Genomic DNA, 18,428 nt, shown 5'->3' with positions numbered 1-18,428 from the left:
TCTGTGTATCAATACAAAAGAGAGAGTATTACATCATTACTAAAAAAAAAATAAGAATGTTGAATATTAAAAAATAATAATTAGTTAAAACATACATCAAATTTTGTAACGCCCCCGCCCGGCACGGCACGTGCACGCCCACGCGCCCACACGGCACGCGCGACGTACGCGACAGGTTGGGCAGGGCCCGTCACGCACAGATACTTTCCTGTGCATATATAATCATGACATAATCAAATAAAACCTATTAACCTATCCATGATCACATAATCCATCACCAAATACATCATACTATCAACCAAATAAACTTGTTAACATATGAATATCCAAGTCCACAATAATATACACTAGACCGCTACATAATCTGGCGGGACCCACACGGGCCACAACAAACTATCAAGATACAACTTACACTATGATTCGACCTGTATTATACAAATCATCGTTTAATACAAAAGAGTACAAATATCAAATACTAGTACAACTCAATTTCTATATAAACTATCATCTATACCATCTCGCATCTATAACTCACCTCATCATCGCTCTAAAATATCTTCTCAAGTCGCTATCACGTACCACATATCTGAGGGGGTTAGAAAAGAAATAAAGAGAGTCATGAGCAAAAGGCTCAGTGAATAGACCTTACCCCGAATCAGTGATGCCAAACAGAGAGTAAATCATGTACTGGATAATATGAATCAGAAAGCACCATCATGTCATGAATGAGTATATGAATGTATCCTCAATAATACATAAATGAAAAGTAGACAATATGTCATACTAATAAAAGTATACAATCCTTGATAATGAATAAAAAAATCTCCATGTCATATGATCATCATAACTCTCTATCAAATATGACACATGATGTATGCCGACCATGGCCATGCTATGATATCAAATACAACCATATATGATGTATATTGACCACTCAATAATCAGGTATGTCAGATAAAAATGAAATCATATGCATTTCTCAACATCACGATCATCACCGACATCTCGATATAATATCATCATACTAGACCACTGTACACAGTCAATACCCGATACCCGGTCTCAACATCATGTCCAAAGGCTGAGAGCATACTCCGCCACCTGCAAGAGTATCTCTAATATAACCATACCCCGCCACCCGCTAGGGTATCAACATCCATCCAGACCGGGCACCCACATAGTTGATAGAAACCTCGTGAGGATAACTCGCCACATATGCCCTAGCGAACGGCATGTGTCCGAATGTCTACTACGCATACAGACTAACGACTTTAGACGTAAGGCCAACAAGATCGCGACTATGTCGAGCGATCAATCATCTCCAGGCACGCCCTAACCCTCGCGCCCACTCGGGTATCCTCACGCTTTCGATCAACTATCCTATCAATCATATTTCATGCTTTCCTTCTAAATGACAGATCATATGCATATATCTAGTACGATAACAAGTCAATGCATAATAGGAATTTAGGTGGAATAGGAATCAAGAGAAAAATGATGCAATGTAGTCTCCAACTATATAGTCAGCACATGCATACTCATAAATATAAATATAGATAAAAACCTAATTATAATTAAATTATATCTTGATTAATTAGGGACTATGTAGTCATTATCTTATTTGTTACAAAATAATAATGTATAATAAATTATTATAATTATTTAAAATGTATCTCATAAAAATATTGGTATATAAATTTGATAATTATAATTTACAAATCTATATATTAATCTAATAGAGATATAAATAAATAAAAATGAGTATTACTTATATTTATACCTAATTAATCATTGATTATACAAATTACAATTAATACTAATCATATTGAAGAATATATTATTATTAAAATAATTAATGTCTAAATAATCTATTTGCATTAATTAAGAAGGCAAAACCTAAATAAATAATATCAAATAAATAAATAAATAAATGATTAATTAAAACACTGCTACAGTGCTGGGCCGAAAAGAAGAAGTGGAAGCTGAGGAGGGAAGAGAAAAAGAGAGAAAGAAAGAAAGAAAGAAGAAGAAGAAGAAGAAGAAGAAGAAGAAGAAGAAGGGAGGAGGGGAGGGAGGTGCGAACCCGGCCTGCGGGGAGGGCACCGGCAGCTGGTGGCCAGCCAACTGCCGGCCTCTCACCGGCGGCTCAGCTCCGACAGGCCCTAGCCCAAGGTAAGGAAAAGAGAAAGAGAGAGAGATAGTGAGAGAGAGAGAGAAGAAGACAGAAGAAGAGAGGGGAGGAGAAAGAGCTCACCGGCGCTCGTGGAGGTGGCGGCGGCGGCGATAATCCGGCCTCGGCGAGAGAGAGAGAGAGGGAGAGAGAGAGAGAATGAGAGAAGAGATATTTAGAGGGAGAGAGAGAGAGAGGCGGTTGGGGGGGTTTTGGCGGCGGCGCTGGGGCCCGCTGCGGCCAACTGGCCGCAGCCAAATGGCTGCGACCACGCTAGGGGGTGCGTGGCACCCCCACGCCATGCCTAGCTGCATGGGCACGAGGCCGGCCACACTGTGGCCGGCCACGTCGTGCCCATGTAGAAATTTTTTTTTTAGGTTGGGTTATTACAAATTTTGTGCTGATGAATAAGCATGGAACATATCCATCTTCATGTCCCACTTGTTGAACATAATACATTTTTTGGCGGACATTAATAACATAATCTGAAACCATCCTGCCGTTAATTAATTCAACAATATCTCTTCTATTTACAAATATATTGTCGGACCTCCAAATAACATCATTGTAATAATTCTAATAAAAAGTACTAGTTAGTTAATTTCAGCAACATATGAGAAAGCAATGAAAAATATGAAAAACCTAAATAATAATAATTTCTTACTCTTTCCCCTCTAATAGTTTTACTAATAGCAACACTTTCTCTACAATGTATCGTGTCACTACTAACCATGGACTTAGTCTGCCACCTTGAACCAGGCAATGGACATTGCTCTGGACATCTTTCAAGACTCTTTCCATATTTAATTATCTTTCTTCCATCTTACTCATTTTGTCCATGAAAAGATTTCAGCTACCAGTTAGAATTATAATACCAAAAACTTGAGATGAGTAATAAAAATAAAATTTATAGTAATTTGATTAAAGATATACCTTATTCATCTTGCCAGGCTGAAATGGTTGAGAATCAACAACATTATCTTGGATATAGTCTTGGTCTGTCGGAGATACATCGCCCAATAGTAAGCTGTCAGGCACATAAAGTGGAATAGAGGACAACACCTATTTAAAGAAATGTAGTGTTAGGAGATTTATCATATCAAAATTAAATTTAGTGTTAAAAAACCAAATAGATAAAGAAAAAATTATCATATCGGTACTCAATTTTGGTATGGTTAGAATAACAACTATTATTGTGCTGAAATAGCACAGTGCTAAATAAAGGAGGAGGAAAAATCTAACAAAATTCTCCATGTCTTTCTTTTCATCACTTGGGCTAACTTCACTAGACAACTAATGATAGTGGGCTGGTCTAGCCTCTTGCCATTCGGCACAAGAAGCCTAACTGATGAAGCTAGTTCAGTTGGTCCATCCAATTTAATTTCTTTACCAACTAATGATAGTCCTAAAATCGATGCTCGTTCACCCAATTGAAATGTCTTATCTTCATTTGACCAAAGATATGCCAGCTGTTCTACCAATGATGTGTTGGCATCAATGTGTAGAAATTGAATCAAATAATGAAAAGGCGTGTTCTTGAATAATTCCCAATGACAAGGCCTAATTAGTGCTGCATTCTTCTTGACTATTTGACCATAACATCTATTATATATTCTGATACGATTCGGACTTCACCGATGTCATCTCAAGCATGGATACACTTTAGGGGTGTCTTTGTCTTTATTTTAGTGTTTAATTTTAAAAAAAATAAGTTTTTTGTATGTCGCGTTCGAACGCGGGTGAAGTGCATTCGAATGCGGTTGTGAATGCCCGCATCACGTTCGCACATCTAGAGAGTGCGAATTGTGCGTTCGAACGCGCCTGCGAACGCGCCTGCGAACGCCGGCATCACGTTCGCAAATCCAGAGAAGTGAGAAATAAGTGCGTTCGAAGCAATCGGGCGCGTTCGAATGCGGTCGGCGAAGATGCACTGTTTAGGGTTAATTTTGAATTGTTGGTTAGCCTCTAAAGGTATGGATGGCAACCATGGAGTAATTATTGATGAATTGAGTTTTTGCCTTGCCTCCTTCATCTTCTTCGCTCCTGTTCTCTCGATCCTCGGCGACGCCGCTTCTAACCTCCCTCGACCGCCCAATCACCCTAGTCTCCTAGGGGTGGCCCTCTCCTCCCCATTCTTCTAATCTATCCAACACTTGGCCTAACGCTTCCATCAACCGTAACCCTTCCACCACCACTTTTCACTAGTGCCACCCCATTAACGCTGGTCCACTACCAACCACCATCACCTAGGATCTCGTGCCTCCATTTACGGATCCTGATCAGACTCCCTGACTTTTGTCTACTAATTGGACGATATCTCGAGATCCCTATATCCAATTCACCTAAAACATGATTTGTTAGAAAGTTATTTTCTAGAGCTACAACATATCAAAATTTCACATCGATCCGACGGCGGAACTTTCGGGATCTATTTATAAAGTTTCGTGCGAGATCCAGTTCAGATTTAAAAATCAGAAGAGATCGAACCTTAGCCTAAAGGGGAGATCGTATCATATTCTAACCATGTACTCATCCAAAAATTCCCTTTTAGCCCCAACTTTTGTTTGAACTACAAACATAAATAAAAAAGAAGAATATTAGTACATAGAGATTAATCGTGTATAATAGTAAAAAAATTATAAAGAGCTTGCGGACATCCTTGACTATAGCAAAAAAATTAATTAAATGCAAAATCTACCACATTTTCATCTATTATGTAATAAACGATAAACTCTGAACATAATTCTCTAGATTCCGCGGCGACACTGCTTCTAACCTCCCACGACTATCCAATCACCCTAGTTCTTTAGGGGCGGCCCTCTCCTCCCCCTTCTTCCAATCTATTCAACATTTCTCTTAACACTTTCATCACCCATAACCCTTCCACTACCACTTTTTCACTAGTGCCACTCTATTAACACCGGTCCACCACTATCCACCATCATCTAGGATCTCGTGCCTCCATCCATGGATCCTAAGATAGATCCCCTGATGTTCATCTACTAATCGGACGATATCTAGAGATCCCTACCTCCGATTCACTTAGAACTTGATTTGATGGAAAGCTCTTTTTCGGAGCTACAACATATCAAAATATCAAGTCGATCAGATAGCAGCATCTTTCGAGATCTATTTCTAAAGTTCCTTGTCAGATCCTATCTAGATCTGAAAATCAGGATAGGTCGAACCTTGGCCTAAGGGGAGATCGTATCAAGTTGGTATTAGAGCCACTGTTCCTCGGACACACGCTTTCTATGATGACAACTAGAGCCATGGCTGCACGGCGAGATGATGAAGAAGAGATTCTCCTAATAGAGGAGGGGGAAACGGTTGTGGGGAGTTCCACCCGCGGAACCGCCCGATCAAATCAGAATACAGAAGAACCTAGTGTTCAAGCCGTGTTGGGGTCTCTTTCCGAACAAATGACCATCAACAACTAGATGATGATAGAGAGGATGCGGGAATTATGAGCGACAAGGGAAGCCATGGCGAACGGGAACGCACCATCGACCCCACGACGCGAGTTCACTCCCATGAACCCGCCGCCAACGGTTCAGAATTTGCAACCACAAGAGCTGCTGCTGCCACCACCCTATGGGCAGAGGCAAGCAAGAATAGTTCCACCAGGCCCAGTTGTAGGTGAACTCATACGACGAGTGAACCGCTATGGAGATCACCTTGGAGATCTAGATTCGTGGCGGGGCAATACGAACCTGAACCACGGCGAGTTAATCAAAATTGAAGGAGGGATCATCAACAATTCATGGTGCATCCTCCTCCGGTTACGCATGGACTAGGACATGATCTGGATCGAGACAATGACATCCGTGGGCAAAGCAAGACGTCGATCCTTCTACCAATGTACAAAATAAATAATTATTATTATGAATAAACACAATATCAATAGAAAAGAAAATGTACCTCGATCTCTTCCTTCCCATAATTGAGCTATAATCTCATTTCTTAGCATATTACCATCACGATTATAATCAATATATTATTGTGTTTCGGCCATATAAAAATGTGTATCATCACGGTTGAAGGTAGATTCAATAGTTCCAGCCGTAGACAAATATCTATCATTTTCTTGATGGTGTTTAATAATAAAATTATGCAATACAACACATGCCATTATAAATTTGGTTTGCCTCCTTTTCTTGTATGGGCCCATTTGCATTTTTAAAATTTGGAACCATTGTTTCCATACACCAAAAGTCCTCTCGACTACATTACCAAGGTGCCTGTGACGATAATTGAATAAATCTTGTGGCCCGGTATGTGATATATGTGCATGACAGTATTCACTTAAATGATACCTAGTTCCTCTATAAGGTGCCAAAAACTGATAAGAATTTGCATAGTCGACATCTTTACAAGATAATATTTTCCTATATACAATAGAAATTAAGTTATCTTAATTTTATATATAATTGGTAAAAACTTAGTCTTAATTTTATATATAATTGGTAAAAACTTAGTTTATTAATTTCAACTACATTGACTTACCAGGAGACATAGTAAAATTGTATTCAGTAATAGCAGGTTGTAATACAGTCATGTCAAATGCACTACCTTCTCAACTAGGTAGGATATATAAGAATTTCATGTCAAAATTAACCACAACCATTACATTTTTGGAGATATCGCCCTTCCGATTGCGTGAATGTGTTTGATGATCTATGCCTTTGACAATACATTGTATATAGGTCTCATCTATTGCATCAATAGATTCTTTACATATGTATAAAATTGAACGTTACAAAATATCAGCAATATATTTCAAAAGTGGTTGAATAATAATGTGAGACTAAAAAATGATACTAATAGTGAAGTATGGATAAAATAAATTACTTCCTTGAATCTTTGGATGAACCCTAACCTCGGAGAGTATCATTTTAATATAAGTTTCCTTTAGAGAGGAAATAGCAGATACAACATCATGAACATGCTCACAAATTGTTTGAGTTGAGTGCTAAAATTTATCTGCAAGAGTCCTCATCGGTGCCCCATGTGCAATCATATATAAAGAGATAGCTAATTGCTCAGTTGTTGAGATATTTGTTTTAGGCCTCTTTCTTCCAATAGTTGTACTAAATAAGTAAAATTTTTATGCTCAACCAAAACTCATTGGTGCACTAGTTTGGATAGCCATTTAGGATATTATTAACGAGATCATTTCAAGAAAATACTCTAGTTCTACAAGGCCTTGGTGTATGTCTTGTAGAACTAGAAGATAGGAAATATTCTTCAACTTCATTTAGGAATTCATCCAACTCTTTCAAAATTGACAATGATAGGGTCTACGGTACCAAATTCATAGGCTCTGATACCAATGATAGGCTACGGAATAATTCCTTCAAGATCTGAATTTATTGTAGAAAGCAGTCCGTGCAACCGAGGGAAAATATTCACCAAATATTCTCCCGTAGTCAAAAAAATTACAAAACCAAGTGGAATCAATCCGTACTCCCTGATCTACGTTTTTCATATTTTTGCCCTTCGCAGATTCAAATTGCAAGTGGGATGAAAATATGATATAATGCAGGTGATGATGGTGGTGACGGGTGGAGTGGATGTTAGGGTTATGGATGTTAATGGAGATGAGGGTAGATTATCGATGTGGTTTAAGAGATAAAGACAAACGGGAAGAAGTGGTCAAGATCCCAAAGAAGAGGGAGGACTAGAAAGACGAAAGAGATTAGAAATTACGAGAGACTTTACCAATGATAGAGGTGGTAGGTTGGTGAAGAGGGAGAAGGGAGATTAGGGTAGAGAAGATAGAGAGAAGATAGGAGGCAAGAAACCAATAATCCAATAGCATATTAATTTTCGCTACCATCCAAACCTTTATAGAGGCTAGCTAACAAGCCAAAATGACAATTATTAACCCTAATTCTAGAAGATTTCCGCCAATCACGTTCGAACGCGCCTGATCGCGTTCGAACTCACAAAATGCGTTATCTGTCGATGCGAGGCGTTTGAACACGTCGACGCGTTTGAACGCGCATTTCGCGTTCTCTGTATTTACGAACCTGATGTAGGCATTCACAAATGCGTTCGAACGCGCCCCCAACCGCGTTCGAATCCGACCTACAAAAAATTTATTTTAATAAAAACAAAGAACTAATGCAATAAGAAAAGACCCTAACTAAATGTCTTAGCCTACCATGGTCCCCCCACCTTGTTCTCAAGGTGAAAAGTTGGGGAAACGCTCCAAAATATTAGTCTTCAACTCCTATGTCGCCTCATCGGATGGCTTGCCAAGCCACTCGTCGTTGGCGCCTAGCAAGTACACGAACTAGCTCTATGATCTCTGTCTCCTCCAATGGCAACATGCATGACACGTAGTCTAATCTACATATAGTTATCAAAATTATGAGAAAATCATCTTGCTGTTACTAGTGAAACAACACATATCATAAATGAGATTTGATTTATTAGATCTATAATTATGTGAGATAGTAGAAGGATTGTAATACTTACTAGGGATCGTCCGAGCTCTCCAATAGGATACCGTTAGCCGAGAAGATGCTACTTGTTGGACGCAACAAATTTTGGGATGTTGTTGTTTGGTCGACGTCGGCGTGCGACTACTAAGAGGTTTCTTTGTCAAAGATGGCATGCGGCAGTCGAGCAAATTCTTCGAAGATGGCATGCAGCTAAGAGTGGGTAGAGGAGAGAGGAGAGGAGAATTGTTTTCGCTCCATTTTTCTTGCTAAGAGAGACGAGAGAGGATAGTGGTGATGAGATTATACATGATTTGATAAGTCTTAGTATATTGACTTATTCTTCTTTTTTGTAGACTTCACACTCTAAGCCACGCAAATATATAAAATATAAGCCTGCAAATGTCAGAGCGGTGACTCATCACAATTTTTTTAATTTTTTTTAAATAAACCTCACGTGATATTTATTACACAACTATTGGATGTGTATAGTTAATTTATAATAGTAATTTTCTTCCGTACATTTGCAATTTTATTTTTTAGCACACAAAACAATGTTTGCTGGCTTTTTTGTGAGCAAGCTAACTAGCATTTGCTGCCTTCTAAGCTTGCAAATAAGCCAATTTAATTAAACTTAACTCCACAAATTTATTTTTAAGCTCACAAAATAACGTTTGCTGGCTTGTTTTGTAAGCTAGCGTACTAGACTTTGTTGTCTTCTAAGCCCGCAAATCAGCTAATTTAGTTAACCTTAACCCCTTCAATTTATTTTTAAGCCCTCAAAATAATATTTTACACCCTTTTTAATAACCAACGAGTTAGTTTTATTTTATATAATTTTTTATTAAACCTATATTAAACGATATTATTAGTAAAAATATTTTAAAATTAATTATATTTTATTTACTCAAATTATTTACACTATTTTTCTGTAATTTTTATTTTATATTTAGGGTTCTCATTACATGAGGACATAATATTTATAATATAAATATTTGAGTATTTTGAAAAAGAGGAGAGAGAGGAGAAAAGTGAGAAGAGATAGGATTGACAAGATATTATACTAATAGATGTAACTTGATTAAATAAAAAATAAAGTTATTTTAGTGTTTGTTTACCGAACCCAAAACAAACGGGGGCTAGAAGATTTGTCGGGCCTTAAACATGTTATCTTTTAACATGAAAATCTAATGAATAACTAGCGGATGGAGCATTTCAGAGATTTTTGATAGTTACGGAGGTCAATTATTAAAATAAAATAAATGGATTAAAGTTGATGTAACCCTATTAAAATTGGAGATTTTCTAAATTTGATGCATTTTATGTATTATCTGTAAGAATCAACAATTTAAGAAAGAGCTTACTTTCGATATTTGTTCATGAAGTTTATTTTACTTTCTTATAATTTGTTTGTGAATCAAGTTTATTTGTCTTTTCTTGACGCATCACTATATAATATGCCCAGATTAAACAAATCATTCTCCCAATTGATTAATCGGATATTTGAGGTTTAATGAGAATTATTATTCCTACCCTCTACTGCACTAAAATTTCCTGTAATAAAGCATCATCCATATCCCATGATTGGCTGTACAATGAGTATAGTTATATTTGCCGATTGGTATTTCTAATTCAGGAAAACCTTGAGGAAAATAAAATACACTTTAATCCATTAATTAACAAATAAATACGTATAACAAACTATCCTTAAATAAAAAAAGAAAAAAAGTTAAGTTCTGCATGGGCACGACGTGGCCGGCCATACTATGGCCGGCCACGTGCCTATGCAGCTGGGCATAGCGTGGGGGTGCCACGCACCCCCTAGCGTGGCCGCGACGGTCCCCAGCGCCACCGCAGCCGCCGCCAAACCCCCCGCACCCCCCACCACCTCTCTCTCTCCCTCTATAATATCTCTTTCTCTCGCTCTCTCTCTCTTGCTGAGGCCAGCCTATCGCTGCCGCCGCCGCCGCCTCCACGAGTGCCGGTGAGCTCTTTCTCCTTCTCTCTCTTCATCTCTCTTCTTCTTCCCTCTTCTTCTTCTCTCTCTCACTATCTCTCTCTCTCTCTCTTTCTCTTTTTCTTACTTTGGGCTCGGGCCCGTCGGAGCCAAGCCACCGGCGAGAGGCCAGCAGTTGGCTGGCCACCAGCTGCTGGTGCCCTCCCCGCCGGCCCGGGTCCGCACCTCCCTCCCCTCCTCCCTTCTTCTTCTTCTTCTTCTTCTCCTTCTTCTTCTTCTTCTTTTTCTTCTTCTTCTTCTTCTTCTCCTCCTCCTTCTTCCTTTCTTTTCTCTTGGACTGCACCCTGCAAGTGGTGCTGGGCTCGGCCCAGCGCCCTACAAGTGGTGCTGGGCTCGGCCCAACGCCCTGCTGTGCATGGTGCTGGGCTGAGCCCAACACTGGTGACATTGTTTTATTATCTACTTTATTTTATATTTATTTATTTATTTAATTAGGTATTACTTCCTTAATTAATATAGATAAATTATTTAGACATTAATTATTTTAATAATAATGTATATTCTTCAACATGATGATTATTAATTATAATTAGTATAATTAATGATTAATTAGGTTATAAACTGGATTTATATACTGATATTCATAATATATGCAATTTAAGTAATCTTAACAATTTATTGTATACTATCGTGTGTAGAATAAGATACTAGTCTTATTAATTAATCAATTAATTATTTTGCATAATTAAGTAAATACTATATAACTTCTAATTAATCAAAATAGACTAAGAAATATAAATTTATTATAAATAGATCTTATCTATACTTATATCCCATTTATAATTGTTTAGCTTTTACTTTATAATTATATATTTAGAATATTAAATAAAAAGAAACGAACCTTTCTCCGTATGTTATAACTAGCATTTTATAATAATAGTTGATCTTGGTTTGGTATATTTTTATTTGCAGGGATTGATGTGCTAAAAGTACTAGACTTGTTGAATGCTCATTTTTGAATTCTTTGTAATATCTTGTAAACTAGATATTTTGTCACAAATTGCCAAAGGGGGAGATTGTTAGGTTTTTAATTATTGGCAATTGTGTACAAAATATGCTAAGTGTATTTTTACATGTATATGAGCTTTATACAAGTCTAGAATATCTCTAGTTTGAAGAATTGCAAAATTATTGGAGAATTGCTCTTGAGTTCACACCGCGTTCATAAACGTGTTCGAACGCGGTACACTTGAAATGAATAACAATCCAAACACAAATTATCAAGTAAGCAGTTCACAAGTACTCAAGCAAACAAAGTTCACAAGTATTCACGCAAAGGTATTTAAGCAGTAAACAGAACCTAGTAAACTTCCCCTATGCCATTACTCCCCCTACACCAGTAAACTCACACTCACTCTCCCCCTTTTTGACACAAATGCCAAAGACTAGGAACTCGGAGGGAACTAACGATGAAGAATCGACAAGACAGAGTCGAGAACAGTCCCCTGACGTGCTTGCTCAGCTCGTAAATCATTCACGACCGAATGGAGGTCCTGCACCTGAGTGCTAAGCTGATCGAAACGGTCAGAGAACTGTGGTAACTCCCCCTCAATGTGAGATGAGTCATCGTCCGAATTGTCACAAGAAATATCAAGGTGTGCGGAACGTCCAGCGGCGGAAGAGGACGGCTTGAGAGGAGACGACTGATCATGAGCTTGACTCCGCTTAAGAGTAATCCGATCCAACGGATTTTGCAAAGTAAGAGAAGGTTCTGTGGCATCCACACGCACCCCACTCTGAGTGCACAAATTTGTAATAAAAATGCCAAATGACATCCCTTCACGGGGCGCTTCTTTCTGTGTAGCTGTTAGAATGGAATCGTAGATTACCGCAGCCAGTAGATTACCGTAGCCAAATCAACAGAAACTTCCGACAACATTGCATGAAGGAGGAAGGCACGATCAGGACTAATACTAGAATGGCGAGTCTTGGGGGTGACGTTGTACAGACAAAGCAGGTGAAGCATGCGAGCCACTGATGTTAGTTTCGCATGAGGCATCATATTACCACTGATGTCAGTTTCACATGAGGCATCATATTGCCCTTTCAACGTTCCCCTTTAATTAACACAGTACCAGCAAATTCATTGACATCAGGGAGTGGAGCAGACGATAGATACTGGAACTCACCATCAGGAAGTTGGAGTTCTGCACGAATAACATTGGAGTCCAAGTAGATCGAAACCCCACGGACAGTAGAACGTATACAGCATTCTAAAACCGTGGCATTACTGAAAAATTCTCTAACCACTTCCACATATGCAGTCCCGCTCATCCGACACACGGATAACCATCTTCGCTCAGTAAAGATCTGTTCGATCCGCAAGGCAAAAAAATCAGAAATGACCACGGGCCGTTCACAAATAACAGGTCGAGTGCCAAAATTGTGTTTGTAACGCCCCGCAGACGTAGATGTCAACTTTGCGTTTCGAGGGGAGGGGAGCTCCTATCTATCTGTGAAATACTTATAAAAATGTGGGAGAGATCAAGACAAACTTGGGAGCCGAAGTAGGTGAGGAAGGCGGCCTCGGCTCTTGGAAACTGCAGCTTTTCTAGGCATTTTTGAGAAAGAAACAAGATGCAAGATTCAATACATGCCCAAAGCAAACAAAAATATAGCAAGAAATAAAAAAAAATTCAAGAAACCATGAAGACCCTAAATGAAATCCATTATCCACTTGAAAACGCTAAGATATCACATTCAATCACACAAGAAACATCAAAATAGTAACTTTAACGTGATCAAAACTCGAAAACGCACGAAATCAATCAAGATCAAGAGATTTAATTGAATAAAAAATAGGAAAATTGATGGATGATCATACCTCGCAAAAGTGAAGAAAAACTAAGAAATTCGGCCGAAAGATGCTAGATCCGGAGGAGAACGACCCTTTAAAAGGCTTTGTAGTGAGAAATTTGATGAAATAGACCAAGATCTTGAAGATTTGAGAGAGAGAAAATGAAGGGTTTCTAGGGTTTGGAAGATGAAAGATGAAAACCCTTGAGTTCGGACGCAATATATAAAGAATCCTCGAGTGCGTTGGAACACACCAGTCTACGCGTTCGAACGCGCCAGTCACCGCGTTCGAACTCAAAAATTTGCGTTCGAACGCCCCTTTTTTTTAAGTAAAAAATCTAAGAAAAAATCAAAAAATCTTTTTGGAGATGCACCTCTAGAAATTCAAAATAGATTCAAGACATAGAATATGACAATCGAATGAAATAAGTCATAGATAACATGAAACATTCTTCTTAATTAAACTTTCCTATTTAAGCAATGATACAACACAGTAGTCAAACTGACTTAGTATTTAAATTTGCACTTTTCGACTTATTCTCCATAACCGAACAGGAATATTTCCTGTATTATTTTTTTTATACATAAATCATATAGGTGCAATGATGGCTTTCACACATGAGTAGGTAGCCCTTTTCTTGTAGTACATATCAAACAATGTGCAAGAAGATATTCACAGACATCAAAAAAATTTATTTAATTTGCAAGCAATGTACTGAGTCAAACTGGACTCTAAACAAGATGGCTTTCACACAAACTCATTGTAGCCCTTTTCATTGATCTTTTATGAACACATTTGTGATGACTAAGCATGAGGTCAAACTGTGCAAATCAACGTCAATAGTGAGCTATTGAAAAAAAATTTCATGATGTCATGCTCATTCAAGAATATACACACGTTATGAGTGCATTAAATTTAGTTTAATTATCATAGAAGTTGAGAGAGTGAACAAATCAGAAATGATACAATATACTGCAAGATGACAAAATTGACTATCATAACTCATAATCAAGAGAAAAATCATATTTATATGTCAAGAGTATATTATTGAATCTAGGAGTGCATCAAATTTTTTTTATGACAAAAACTCCTGACAAATCTGAAACAAAAACCAAAGAAAAGTTCAGAGTAAAGAAGACCTAAAAAGAAACGAAAAGAAATAATAAAAAAAACACACAAACCAAACCAAAAAAAATTAATCCAAAGCACAAATCCCTAAAGAAGTACGGAGATACTCAAATCTCTGTAAATCCAAAGATTTTGTAAATAGATCACCCAACTGTTTCTCCGTCTCAACATGTTCTAGTGCTATTGTTTTGTCTTCAACTAACTTGCGTATAAAATGATGTCGGATATTAATATGTTTTGTACACGAGTGTTGAACAGGATTTTTCGATATATTAATACCACTCATGTTGTCACAATAAAGCACCATAGTATCTTGTTCAATGCTGTAATATTTGACCATCTATTTCATCCATAGTAACTGAGAACAACAACTTCCCGCTGTAATGTACTCGGCCTCCGCAGTAGATAAAGATATCGAGTTTTGTTTCTTACTGTGCTAAGCAACCAGATTGTTTCCAATATAAAAACATCCACCTGAGATACTTTTTCTATCATCATATGAACCTACCTAATCAGAATCCGTGTATCCAGATATGATAGCTCCCAAGTCATACGTAAACCAGATACCTAAGTCAACTGTGCCACCGACATATTTTATGATACGTTTCACAGTGATACGATCTTCTCTTTGGGGCTAAGGCTCTGATACCAGCTTGATACGATCTGGCACGGAAGTTTGAAATTAGATCCCAAAATATTCTGTCGTCGGATCGACGTGAGATTTTGATATGTTGTAGCCTCGTAAAAGAGCTTTCCAACAAATCAAGTTTCAGGCAAATCGGAGTTGGGGATCTCGAGATATCGTCCGTTTAGTGGACGAAGGTCAGGTGATCTGTTTTTGATCCGTGGATGGAGGCACGTGATCCTAGGTAATGGTGGATGGTGGTGGACCGGCGTTAATGTGGTGGCACCGGCGATGAGTGATGGTGGAACGGTTGTGGTTGATGGAAGGATTAGGGCAAGTGTTGGATAGATTGGACGAAGGGGGAGAAGAGGGCCACCCCTAAGGGACTAGGGTGATTAGCCGGACAAAGGAGGTTAGAAGCGGCGTCGTCGGGGATTGAGAGAATAGGAGCGAAGAAGACGAAGGAGGCAAGGCAAAACTCAATCTCAATAATCAATCCATGATAATTTTGGTTGCCCTACACATCCTTTTATAGGCTAACCAACAACTCACATTAACCCTAAAACACAACTTTCGCCGACCGCGTTCGAACTCGCCCGACCGCGTTCGAACGCACCGAATTAGATCTTCTGGATTTGCGAACGCGATGCAGGCGTTCGAACGCGTGATCGAACGTGCCTGTCGGTATTTGCGAACGCGATGCAGGCGTTCACAGTGCGTTCGAACGCACAGTACATTCTTTTCTCCACGTTTACAACCCCGTTCACAAACCGCGTTCGAACTCACTCCACCCGCGTTCGAATGCGACTTACAGAAAACTTATTTTAATAGAAATTAAACACTAAAACATGAAATAAAAACACTCCTAAAGTGAATCCATGCTCGAGACGATGTCGGTGAAGTCCGAATCGTATCACACAGCAAACAAATGTGTCTCCTTAGGTTCAGACTGAAACCTAACACACACCGACACTAAATGCAATGTCAGATCTATTAGCAGTTAAGTACAAAATACTACCAATCATGCTCCTATATAGTGTCTGATCAACACTTTTTCCTAAAATATCCTTACCTAGTTTGGTAGTTGTACTCATAGGAGTTTTAGCATGTTTTGCATTTTCTAAACCGAATTTAGTCACAAGATCCTTAGCATACTTGGTTTGAGCGATAAATATCCATCTTTCCAATTTAGTAATTTGAAGTCCAAAAAAGAACTTTAACTCACCCATCATGCTCATCTCAAAATGACTATGCATAAGATCTGCAAACTCCTTAGCTAATGATTGACTCGTTGCCCCGAAGACAATGCCATCCACATATATTTATGCCACAACTAAACTCTTGTTCGACCATCTAATGAACAATGTCTTGTCCACTCCACCTCGAGTGAACCCCGCATCCACTAAAAAAGTGGTCAACTTCTCATACCAACCTCTTGGTGCTTGTTTTAGCCCTTAGAGGGCCTTTTTCAGTTTAAACACATGAGAAGAAAATTTTTGATCTTCGAACCCTTTCGGTTGTTCCACATAAACATCTTTATTCAGGGTACCATTCAAAAAAGCATTTTTAACATCCATTTGAAACAATTTAAATTTTAAGTCACAAGCAATAGCAAGCAGTATACGAATAGATTCTAATCTAGCAACAGGAGCAAATGTCTCATCAAAATCTATACCCTCAACCTGAGTATATCCCTATGCTACGAGTCTAGCTTTATTTCAAACTATATTGCCATGTTAATCACTTTTATTCTTGTAAATCCATTTTGTTCCAATGACATTCACATTCTTAGGTCTAGGAACTAAATACCAAACATCATTCCTAGAAAATTGCTCTAATTCCTCCTGCATAGCATTAACCCAAGAATCATCTAACAATGCTTCCTTCATATTTTTAGGTTCAAAAGAAGATGTATAACAAGTAAATGATACTTCACTTTAGATTTGTTGTCTTGTCTTAATTGGTTCATTCATGTCTCCGATCACTTATGATAGTGGATGATTTGATTTCACTCTGGCAGATGGTTCTGGTACGTTGTAGTCATCTTTGTTCATTTCAACTTTGTCCTCGTCCTGATTCTCAATTTCAAGATCAAGTTCCTTTCCTATTTCTTCGTCATATGTATCTGCAGAAATAGAAATAGGAGTAGCTTCAGTTAAATCATCGTGGAATCATCTATCATAACATTAGCAGATTCCATAACAGTAGAAGTGTTAAGATTAAATACTCGGTAGGCTCTACTATTATTCGAATACCCCAAGAAGATGCCTTCGCTACTTCTAGTGTCAAATTTAGTCAAATATTCTTGATCACGCAAGATATAACATTTACTACCAAAAATTCGAAAATATTTAACACTAGGTTTCTTACCTTTCTAGATTTCATAAGCAGTCATTTTTGTACCTAGTCTTAGATAAACACGATTTATCACATGTACCGCTGTATTGATCGCCTTCGCCTAAAACCTTTGAGTAACCCGTTTAGCGTAAAGCATAACCCTAGCCACTTCCTGCACAACTCGGTTCTTTCTTTCAACAATCTCGTTCTGTTGTGGAGTTATAGGAGCTGAAAACTCATGTTGAATACCAAAAGAATCGCAAAATATAGAAAAATTGTCATTTTCAAATTCTCTATCATGATCAGAACGAATCCTAACTAGGGTTGTAGATTTTTCATTCTGCAATTTTAAGCATAGTGATTTAAAAACTTCAAAGGTTTCAGACTTCTCACGTAGAAAGGCAACCCAGGTATATTTGGAGTAATCATCGACCATTAAGAATATATAGCATTTACCTCTAAGACTTTCCGTTTTTGTTGGACCCATCAAGTCCATGTGAACTAATTGAAGCACAAGGTCGGTGGAAGCTGCATTTACCTTCTTATGTGAGATCCGAATTTGTTTTCCAATTTGACACGAACCGCACACTCTTTTTGACATTTCTTTCATCTTAGGTATTCCTCTTACCACTTCTTGTTTGGACAGAGTAAATAATTCCTTGTGATTCACATGTCCAAGACGTTGATGCCAAAGATTTGCAATGTCGAAAGAGGCATTGTTACATTGCAGTTTATATGACGTTCCAACAACATAGCAATTATTAGATGTTCTAGATCCATAACATATAATATTACCACCATGATCTAGAATAGTACAATCATTTTTGGAGAATTTTACCTCATAATCTTCATCACGAAATTGACTAATACTCAGAAGATTTGCTTTCAAGCCCTTAACATAAAGAACA

At 38.1% G+C, this 18,428-nt stretch overlaps 1 long non-coding RNA gene across 1 annotated transcript; it reads right to left on the bottom strand.

Moving 5' to 3' along the window:
- Nucleotides 1-348: 348 nt before the first annotated feature.
- On the bottom strand, nucleotides 349-17,502 carry LOC140798302 (uncharacterized). The gene is made up of 3 exons (XR_012110813.1): nucleotides 17,120-17,502; nucleotides 3,104-3,232; nucleotides 349-586 (listed from the first exon to the last, which is right to left on the bottom strand). It is a non-coding gene; the product is annotated as an uncharacterized lncRNA (long non-coding RNA).
- Between the last annotated feature and the right edge of the window lie 926 nt (nucleotides 17,503-18,428).

This window comes from Typha latifolia, chromosome 11, assembly GCF_019914945.1.
Source record: "Typha latifolia isolate L0001 chromosome 11, TyphaL0001v2, whole genome shotgun sequence".
Lineage (NCBI taxonomy): Eukaryota > Viridiplantae > Streptophyta > Magnoliopsida > Poales > Typhaceae > Typha > Typha latifolia.
Note: the sequence above shows the minus strand (reverse complement) of the source record. Positions and strands in the feature narration are given on the sequence as shown.